Source organism: Mandrillus leucophaeus, unplaced genomic scaffold (assembly GCF_000951045.1).
Source record: "Mandrillus leucophaeus isolate KB7577 unplaced genomic scaffold, Mleu.le_1.0 Scaffold327, whole genome shotgun sequence".
NCBI lineage: Eukaryota > Metazoa > Chordata > Mammalia > Primates > Cercopithecidae > Mandrillus > Mandrillus leucophaeus.
The window spans coordinates 2,656,028-2,666,524 of record NW_012103443.1 but is presented as its reverse complement, the minus strand read 5'-3'; the positions used below and the strand labels follow the sequence as shown (position 1 = coordinate 2,666,524).

The 10,497-nt window shown below is 41.1% G+C and overlaps 1 protein-coding gene across 1 annotated transcript in view; it reads right to left on the bottom strand.

Moving 5' to 3' along the window:
- MRLN (myoregulin) overlaps nt 1-134 on the bottom strand; it is a 22,078-nt gene extending 21,944 nt beyond the window's left edge. Inside the window, exon 1 of the mRNA XM_011988328.1 lies at nt 45-134. The gene's annotated coding sequence lies outside the window, so the exon portion shown is untranslated. The remainder of the gene's footprint in view (nt 1-44) is intronic.
- Nucleotides 135-10,497: the final 10,363 nt, after the last annotated feature.

Sequence of the window (10,497 nt, the reverse complement as noted above, 5' to 3'; positions counted from 1 at the left end):
ACACACACACACACAAAAACAAACAAACAGAAAAAACCACTTACTGTTCAGGGGTTCAATAAGCGAAGTCCAAAGTCAAGGGAATGATCTCTCTTTTATGAAAAACACCATATGGTCTTAGTGGATCAGGAGGCTCACTGGTCTGTTATTAATAACTGGCTTAGAGCTTTATGAAGAAACATGAGCCAGAATGTCACGAGAGGAAGCAAGTGGAAAGAAATTGACAGGCACAGGTGGAGTAAATTATAACAAAGATATACTTATGCCCACACAGGAGCTCAAAGAACCCATGAGAAGGAGATCAGTTCCTCCACAATCAATAGGCCCTTATATCAAGTTTTTGAAGATTTAAACAACCCATAAAATATCCTGAAAGTCAGCGGGGAACATCACACACCAGAGTCTGTTGAAAGGGTGGGGGGCTGGGGGAGGGATAGCATTAGGAGAAATACCTAATGTAAATGATGAGTTAATAGGTGCAGCACACCAACATGGCATATGTATACCTATGTAACAAACCTGCACGTTGTGCACATGTACCCTAGAACTTAAAGATAATAATTTTAAAAAATCCTGAAGGTCAAAAAACACCATGACTCATTTAATGTTATACTATCCTTTGCTCTTCTGAACAATTCTTTTCCATGGACATGTAAATATCTTTTTAAATTGATACATTTTACCTTGTTTACATTGACTCCTCAATTTTAAAAATATATCAAGAAATGGATTTTGAAATGCACATTATCAACTTTTTAAAGTTTTTTTTACCTGTGAGCGTATTAGCTGCCTTCCCTTAGAGATCCCAAAACAATTCCTGGAAACATATAGGTGCATGTGGCGGCTGGAGGCTGGATCTTGGGATTGTATCATACATAAAAAGAAACCTGTAGAATTCACGTGGTAAGAATGGAGGTATAATCATCACCTTCCTTCTGGTTTGCAGTAGCTCTCCTCTTTTGGAAACTTATATTTCAAAGCATTCCAAATTCTATGCCTCCCCTTCTCCCCCATAAATGACATCAAATTGTTTATAATATTAACAGTATGTCTTTAGACCTAATTACATCAAACCCTGGCTCTGTCCGAAGTATTAAAAGAAACTGACAATTACGTGGCTGGGAGTGGTGGCTCATGCCTGTAATATCAGCACTTTGGGAGGCCAAAGCAGGCAGATGGCTTGAGCTCCGAAGTTTGAGACCAGCCTGGGCAGCATGGTGAAACCCAGTATCTACAAAAAAAAAAAAAAGAAAGAAAAGTAGCCAGGTGTGGTGGCACATGTCTGTAGTCCCAGCTACTCAGGAGGCTGGAGTAGAAGGATCACTTGAACCCTGGAGATAGAGGTTGCAGTGAGCAAAGATCATGCCATGGCACTCCAGCCTAGGTAACAGAGCAAGACTATGTCTCAAAAATTAAAAAAGAAAGCTGACAATTAGAGAAAAGTTATTGAAATACATAAAGATTGTTAAATTGCCTCTTCTTCTTCTTTTTTTTTTTTTTTACAGAGACGGGGACTCACTCTGTCACCCAGACTGAAGTGCAGTATCATGATCATAGCCCACTGCAGCTTTGAACTTCTGAGTTTAAGCAATCCTCCCACCTTGGCCTCTTGAGTAGCTGGGACTATAGGCATGTGCCACTGCACCTAGCTACATTTTTTTTTTTTTCCATTTTCTGTAGAGATGAGGTCTTGCCTGGTCTTGAATCCTGGACTCAAGTGACCCTTCTGCCTGTGTCTCCCAATGTGATGGAATTACAGCCGTGAGCCACTGCACCCAGCCAACTGCTTCATTCTTCAGGTTCCAGCTACTTGTCACCCTGGCTCAGATCTAGTAACTGGTTTTTTGTCAAACTAAACCTTTTTCAGCTAAATGCTGTGGTGGGTGGGGTGGACACCTCCCTACAGACCTCACATAGTGGAATGTTAGTCTGCTGAGGCAACTGTGAAAAAGAGAAACTGATATGCTAGTGACGCTCAGTTGAATAGATGGGAGAGAAGGAGTGGAATAGGCATAGAGCCTTTCTTTTTTTTTCCATTCTCTGGTCAATTAAAAAAATTTGAGTATCCACTGAATATATATATTTTTGTTTATAGAACATATGCATATACTATTGTAAATATATCATTTACATCATAAAATACAAATACAATTTTTAAAAGAAGAAATGTAAAAATAAATAGACATTCTAATATTTTCTTACCACACTTCCAATGGGTCATCTTTACCGGTCCCTGGGGCATGGACTGTGCAGCTGACTGATGAGTGTTCAGAACACCAGGCCCACCACTTATTAGGTGTTGTGGGTTGCATTGCATCCCCTAGAGACATTTTCAAGCCCAAGTCCTCTGTACCTGTGAATGTGACCCTATGTGGAAATAGGGCCTTGCTGATATAATCAAGATGAGATCATGCTAGATTAGGGTAGGCCCTAATCTAATGACCTGAGGCCTTGTGACAAGCGGGAAATGGGGACATAATCAGACATATAAGGAGATATCATGTGACAAAGGAAATAGATATTGGAGTGATGTGTCCACAAGCCAAGGAATACCAAGGACTTTGGGCAACCACCAGAGAAGCAAGGGAGAGGCAAAGGAAGACCCTTTCCCAGAGCCTTCAGAGGGGCCACGGTCCTGCTGACACCTTAATCTTGGTCTTCTAGTCTCCAGAACTGACACAATAAATTTCTGCTGTTTTAAGCCACCCTGTTGGTGGTAGAATTGAACTTCTGATACTTTAATGCAAATGTTTTAGGAATTCAAATTCAAAAAATTTAGGTAACTCTTTTTTTAAAAAAAGACTACTTTAATATTTATTTTTTGATGGAAAGAGCTGTCTTCTGAGTTATTCAAGTTCAGCATAATGCAAGCATACATTTGTCTTCTATTTGGTCTTATTCTTCCTGAACCTAGACAGCTCTACTGATTGAATAAACTAGCATTATGTTTCCTAGATTTTTAAGATGATGAAAACTGGAGATGTGTGTTTACCTAAATTAAATTATTATTCTGACAACTTCATTTCAACAATAATTATGTTTTGTGGTATGTCAGCTTGAAGACAGTCTCTAAGATCTTTTAGTAACTTAAAACTTATGTGAGTTTGGGTTAATTAATGGATAGTCATTAAATACCTAGATCCTTTCTAATAAGATAAAGTATTAAAATATTAGTCATTAAGCATAATTTTAAGGCTGTATGTATTTTGCCACATTGAGAAATTGTACTATAAGGACATATAAGCTATCAAACATTGTAAAGCATATATTCATAAGCTTTGCTACACAATTGTAGTGTCTGACAGCTCACAGGTATCTACCTCATAGCTATCTCTGTGAAATAGAAGTTAAAAAGTTACGATTAATATTGTGAGTGAGATTCTCTAGGAAAAATAATTGCAGAGAAGAGAACTTTGTATGCCAGGTTCTCAGGATGTATTTTTGCTAAGGGAAAGAAGCATAGTTTTGTCCTAAAGTAGAATGACTGACTGGCTGTTCCAGAATGAGGAAGACTAGGTAGCACAAAACCTGAATAGATGTAGAAACCTGTAGAAGGTGCACAGAAAGGGAGATTTTATTTGCCATAGTCAACACTGGCTAAGGTTTAGTGGCTTTATTTATAAGATTGTCTTAAAAGAGCCTTGATATCAAATATTATGTTGATACAAAATTAAAACTGCTTTTCTCTCTGTTAAATGACAAAATTTTCTTGAATCATTTATGTACTTAAGAGGTTAAGATTTTTCTTTACCTTTTGAGAAATCTGCCTAAAAGGCAATGATTCTATTTTATCAGAATAATTTTCTGTGCTTTACGTTCAGTTTTTCATGTCCTTGATAACTTACAGGAACAAAGTCTTCTCACGCTTGAAAGAATTAAGGTTCTTTACAATCCTATTATCTCCCATGTTTTCTTTAAGACTTTTTTATTGTCACTTTGATTTTAAATTCACTGCTTTGTTTTAAATGCCACAGAAACAACCAAATTTCCTTGTCAATTGCATCATTTTTGTAATGAACTCATCAGATCTTTCACTTTTGAAAAATTATCGTTAATAAGTTAACCACGGTCATTTTTGGTCTCTTGGCATCTAGAGATAGTTTTTTGTTGTTGTTTTGCTTTGATTCTTCCTGGAAAGCACTGGCAAATCAGCTACAAACCGGAGTGCTTTGACATGAAAAACAACGGTCTCAGAGCCCCACGGGAAAGGACTATGCTGAGTACTCACAAGCACAGGCTTAAGATGGTATTCCTTAAATAGCCTGGGGCCCATGCCATTGGACCATCCAGGATTTCCTGCATTCTCATTAAGAAGCTAACGGGTTCATGAGGCTACTAACCCAAGATGGAACAGAACAAGAATAAGCCTGAGCAAAACGATGAGGAATGATTTGAGTTTTGTTTGGAATGCTGCTAATATTTTAATATTCTATTATCTGGATATGAGGGCTACTTTCTCTTTTAAGCTATTATCTACAAAATATGTAGATTAATAAAAACAAAACATTTGTCTTTTTCTTCCAATTTCCTCCCAAATTCGGAAACTTTTATTGAATATTCTTATTTCCAAGGCAATATAGTTATTTGCATAGGTTCAATAAGAATCTGTTCTCCTTATTAAGAGGATGTAATTGGAAACATTGGTTATACAACAAAGCTTATTCTGAATAAGGCTTTGTTCAGAATGTCTTATCTGAGAATGAATCAATATATGGCCAGTAAGTCTTAAGGAACTGAGGCTGACTTTACAGGGTTGGCTTATGGGGTTCTCAGCCTTACCAAAGAATAAGGAAGTTCTCCTTCTAGAGGGCCAGGGAAACTTAGACTATTTGCGTGACCTTGAGAGGAGAGGAATTTACTCAAATCTATGATTAATGTAGGTGAAATCTGATGGTGAATTCTTGCCTTGGCTTCTTAACTTCAAGAGGTTTGTGTTTATTTTTTAAATGCTCTCTCAGAAGAATCAAGCCTCAAGAGGTTTTTAAAGGTGTGTTTGGAACGTCCTTATGAAATCTTCCACAAAGCAAACTTTAAAGAACCAATATGTTAAATCACCATTCTTGCCGCATATGTTAAAATAATTAAGTTGAATTTAATGACATCAACTTTATTTTCTGACCAAGAATAATCCTTCTTTGAGATTATTTATTTTGTTTCACGAGTCCGTGTGAAGAGATCACCAAACAGGCTTTGCGTGAGCAACATGGCTGTTGATTTCACCTGGGTGTAGGCAGGCTAAGTCCGAAAAAGGAGTCAGCAAAGGTGATGGGATTATCATGAGTTCTTATAGGTTTTGGGATAGGCGGGGGAGTTAAGAGCAATGTTTTGGGGGTAGGGGGTGGATCTCACAAGTACATTTTCAAGGGTGGGGAGAATTACAAACAAACTTCTTAAGGGTGGGGGAGATTATAAAGAACATTGATCAGTTAGGGTGGTGTAGAAACAAATCACAATGGTGGAATGTCATCAGTTAAGCTATTTTCACTTCTGTGGATCTTCAGTTGCTTTAGGCCAACTGGATGTATACGTGTAGGTTACTGGGGATATGATGGCTTAGCTTGGGCTTAGAGGCCTGACATTCCTGTCTTCTTATATTAATAAGAAAAATAAAACAAAATAGGGGTAAAGTGTTAGGGAGGTGAAAAGTTTGGGGGTAGTATGGAGAGATAATGGGCGATGTTTCTCAGGACTGCTTCGAGCAGGATTTGGGGCGGCGTGGGAACCTAGAGTGGAAGAGATTCAACTGAAGAAGGATTTTGGGGTAAGGGGTGATATTGTGGGGTTGTTAGAAGGAGCATTTGTCATGTAGAATTATTGGTGATGGCCTGAATGCGGTTTTGTATGAACTGAGAAACTAAATGAAAGACACAAGGCCCGAATAAAAGAAAGAGAAAAATAGTTATTAAAGGACTAAGAATTGGTAGTACCCGGGACATCCAATTACAGAGTGTCAAAGGGGGTTCAGCATCATTATTTGCTTTGTTGGCGAGTTTTTGGAGTCTATCCTTGAGTTTTTTTTAATGTTGTCATATACCGGCCAGACTGATTTAGGTAAAAACAACATTCTTCATTTAAAAATATACAGAGTCCACCCATCCCCCCTTTTTTTTCCAGCAGGAGTCAGGGCCTCGCTGAATTTGGAGGAAAGACAAATGCAAAGCCAGCAATTGTTTGTTAAAGAAGGATTAGAAATGGCTAGAAGAGAGTGAGTGAGATTGATAGTGTGGTGGAGATAGCTGGGGAGAGGTAGAGGGTGGCATAAGAATGGGAACAAGAATAAGAGTAAGTATAAAAGTAAAGAATAGGACTTCATCAGGGTGAAAGTATTGGAGTGTACTTTGTCACTGAAGATCTTCTATCCACTTAAAGAGAGACTTAACAGTGGCAGTTGAGGGCCTCTAAAAATATTAGGGCAGCAGCAGCCACCACACGCAGAAATGAGGGCTAGGCTAAAACAGTAAGGTCAGGGGCCACTGAATACCAAGAGCCTGAGAAACTGCTTGAGTGTTTTGACTAATAAAGGCTGGTCCATTATTGGACTGCACAGAGGTGGGAAGGCCAGAGTGAGCAATTATTTCTGACAAAAGGGAAGAAATGACCGCAGTGGCCTTTTCAGACCCTGTGGGAAAGGCCTCTACCCATCCAGTGAAACTGTCTACCCAGACATGTTTCCTGACTCGTGGCACGTAAGTAAAGTCAATTTGCCAGTCCTGGGTGGGGGCAAATCCCGGAGCTTGATATGTAGGGAAGGGAGGGGGCCTGAATAATCTCTGAGGAGTAGTAGATAGCAGATGGAACACTGAGAAGTCATTTCCTTGAGGACAGATTTCCAGGATGGAAAGGAAATGAGAGGTTCTAAGAGGCAGGCTAGTGGCTTGTAACCTACATGGAAGAGGTTATGAAGTGACGATAGAATAGAATGGAAGGAGATATTTTCCTTGGTCCAAGAACCATTCGCCTTGTGCGGGAAGAGATAGGTGAAAGTTTCAGCGGGCGAGTAGGTGGGAGTGGCCAGATGAGAACGAGAAAAACTGCCATGAGGGATAGAAGTTGGAAGCCAGCTGCTTTTTTAGCTACCTTATCAGCATAAGCGTTGCCCTGAGCGATGGGATCTGATGCCTTTTGATGGCCCTTGCAGTGTATGACTCCAGCTTCCTTTGGAAGTAAAGCAGCCTGGAGAAGAGTTTTTATTAAAGTGGCATTAATGATGGAGGACCCTTGCCTAATGAGGAAACCTTTCAGCCCATAAAACAGCATGGTGGTGGCAGGATATGGAAGGCATATTTAAAGTCAGTATAAATATTGATGCGTAGTCCTTTACAAGAGTGAGGGCCTGAATTAAGGCAATGAGTTCGACTTGCTGAGAGGTAGTGGAGGGGGCCAGAGCAGTAGCCTAGATAGATGTGGAAGATACTATAGCATAGCCTGCCTTTGCTGGTGTGTGGCGATTAGGCCTGGTGGAACTGCCATCAATAAACCAAGTGTGAAAAGGGTGAGGAACAGGAAAGAAGGAAATATGGGGAAATGGAGTGAATGTCAGGAGGATCAAAGAGATACAGTCATGGGGGTCAGGTGTGGTATCAGGAATAATGTGGGAGGCTGGATTGAAGTCTGGGCCAGGAACAATGGTAATTTGGGGAAACTCAAAAAGAGTGAATATAGCCAAAAGAGCCGGGCAGCAGAAAGTGTGTGTCAGGTGTGAGGAAGAAAATAGATTTTGGAAGTTATGAGAACTGTAGAGAGTGAGTTGAGCATAGTTTGTGATTTTGAGGGCCTCTAAAAGTATTAGGACAGCAGCGGCCACCACACGCAGACGTGAGGCTAGGCTAAAACAGTAAGGTCAAGTTGTTTGGACAGAAAGGCTACAGGGCACAGTCCTGGCTCTTGTGTAAGAACTCTGACCGCACAGCCCTGCACTTTGGCTGTGTGTAATGAAAAGTGTTGGGATGAGTTCGGGAGAGCTAGTGTGGGGGCACCTTCTAGGGCTGTTTTTAAGGAACGGAAAGAGGAGTGGGGAAAGGATTTAGGATCTATGGGATCAGCTAGGTTTGCTTTTGTGAGTTTACATAATGGTTTAGTCAGGATGGAAAACTAGGTATCCAAAGGCGGAAGTACCTAACCATGCCTAGGAAGGAAAGGAGTCCTTCAGGGTTATCTGAGAATTTGCCTAGGTTTGTTTTAAGTCTGAGAGAGAAAACGGTGTATGCACTCTGGCTGGGCTGAATTCTCCTCCTCCTACGGCTTGGAGGTGGCATAATCGGGGAATATTGGCACTCTTTGCTTCATTGTTTACCTCTTTGTCTATCTCCTTTCGGATGGAATGGGTTGAAGGGAGGTCCTTATTAGTTGGGGAAGGAGTCAGGCGGGCACTGGGGAAGGGAGGTAGACTCTGAGGGCTTCCTGTAGGGCATAAATCACACTTTTTACATAATTGTGAGTTGTCTCTTAATGAAAAGAAAGTTTGTCCATATGGCACTTCACTCCATTTGCCTTCTTTTCTACAAAAGAGGTCTAGCTGTGAGATGGTGTTGTAATGTGTACTTCCCTCAGGAGGCCAGGTTTCTCCCTCTTGAAGAGGGTAACTGGCCAGGCGGTACTGCAGAAGAATATAAGCCATTTCCTTCTTAGCATCTGAGTGTTAAATTGGTCCTAATTCTCCAGAATACATCTTAGGGGCGTTTTTGCCTTGGGGGGAACGTTTCCCATCTGAAAAAAGAACATAGGGATGCCAGCACCCCCTAGTCATTTTCCGATGAGCATTCGTCATAGAGTGTCCTCTATGGTCCTAATGCTTATTCCTTTCCATGGTGCATAATCACCCACGGACCTCTGCTTATCGGATTAGTTACGCTCACGGATGTAGCTGTCCTGCACCTGTTTTCCCGCCTTTCTTGACCACAAAGAAAGGGGACTGGGCTACTGGATTCTAGTGGTCCTTTACCAGCATGCCCAATATTGCCTTTGTGCTCAGGGGTGAGTCCTAGAGCTGGACTGGGCTCCTGAGTATTTCATAACAACCCAGCCGCCCCATCAAGATTCATTCCTATAAACAACAGTTCTTATGGAAATTCATTTCAGAGAGGGTGTAGGTAACCTTTTGAGTCAAGATTGAGATAGTCTTTTGATTCTGTAAGTACTTGAAGGCTTAGCTGAGTGCAAGCAGTTCACAGGTTTGAGGAGATCAATTATTAGGCAATTTTTAAACTCTGCTTCCACAGGAGTCTCCGTATCAATTACTAAATACCCATTGAGCTTTTTTCTCAATCACCTGGGAGGAACCATCTATCGTCCTATCCTGAAGGGAGTTCCTCCTAGGTCTGGTTGACCTTGTATGGTAATTAAGATTTAAATCCTGTTGTTTTGTGGAAGGGGTTCGGGTTTAGGAGATTAGTCGGACATGGAGGGAGAGCACGTGTGTTTTCATGAAGAATTATGTCGAGATAGGCAATGGTGAAGGAAGAAATTTGGGCTTGACTGAAGTAATGGGGGCTGTCTGTGAAGCCTTGCAGCAGTACATCCCAGGTAATTTGCTGAGCCTGGTGGGTGTCAGGGTCAGTCCAAGTGAAAGCAAAGAGAGTCTGGGATGAAGGGTACAAGGAATAGTAAAGAAAGCATGTTTGAGATCCAGAACAGAATAATGGGTTATGGAGGGGTTGTGGAGGGAGGTATTGAGGATAGGAGAGTATATGGCTTTGGCACCACGGGGCGGATAGGCTTGTAGCCCAGGAAGAGTCAGGAAAGCAGATAATTTAGTTAAAATGTCTTGACTTAATAAGGGAACTTATTACACCTTGAAGGAAAGGTTAATTTAATCCTGTTGTGGGGTTTGAGGGTCGGAATCCAATTTTTGGAGCTTTTCCTGATGCTGAGAGGGGATTGGGTAATAAAATGCATATTGAGAATAAGATGGCCTTCTGGCCCCTCTGGGTCTAGGGGGGTAAAGTGTCTAAGGGTTGTTGCTAAGCGGGCCATGAACTGGGATGGGTTCTTTACCTTGGATAGTTTCTTTAAGTTTGTCATAATTAACAGCTTTGTAAGCTGCCTTTTTAAGCCCTTCAACTAGGCAGGAAACCATGTAATCTCACCTTAGCTATACCTGGGGAATCTGCCTGATAGTTCCACTGGGGATCTCCTCAGGGAACTGCTCTAATGCCTTGCTGGAGGTCTGGCTCCTGAAGCCAGAGGTTATCGGCGTGAGATTGGGCTAGAGAAAAAATTCTTTCCCGTTCATCTGGGGACAGGGTAGAAGTTAGGATGACGTTTATGTCACTCCAGGTTAAACTGTAGGACAGAGTTAGATATCGGAATTCCTGTATATATTTAGTGGGATTGATGAGAAAGAGCCTAAACGCTGGCTGATTTGGGAAAGGTCTGATAGAGAAAAAGGCACATGTAACCTGACTATACCTTGTGGGGAAAAGAAAGAGATCAGCCTGTTACTGTGTCTATATAGAAAGAAGTAGACATAAGAGACTCCATTTTGTTCTGTATTTGAGA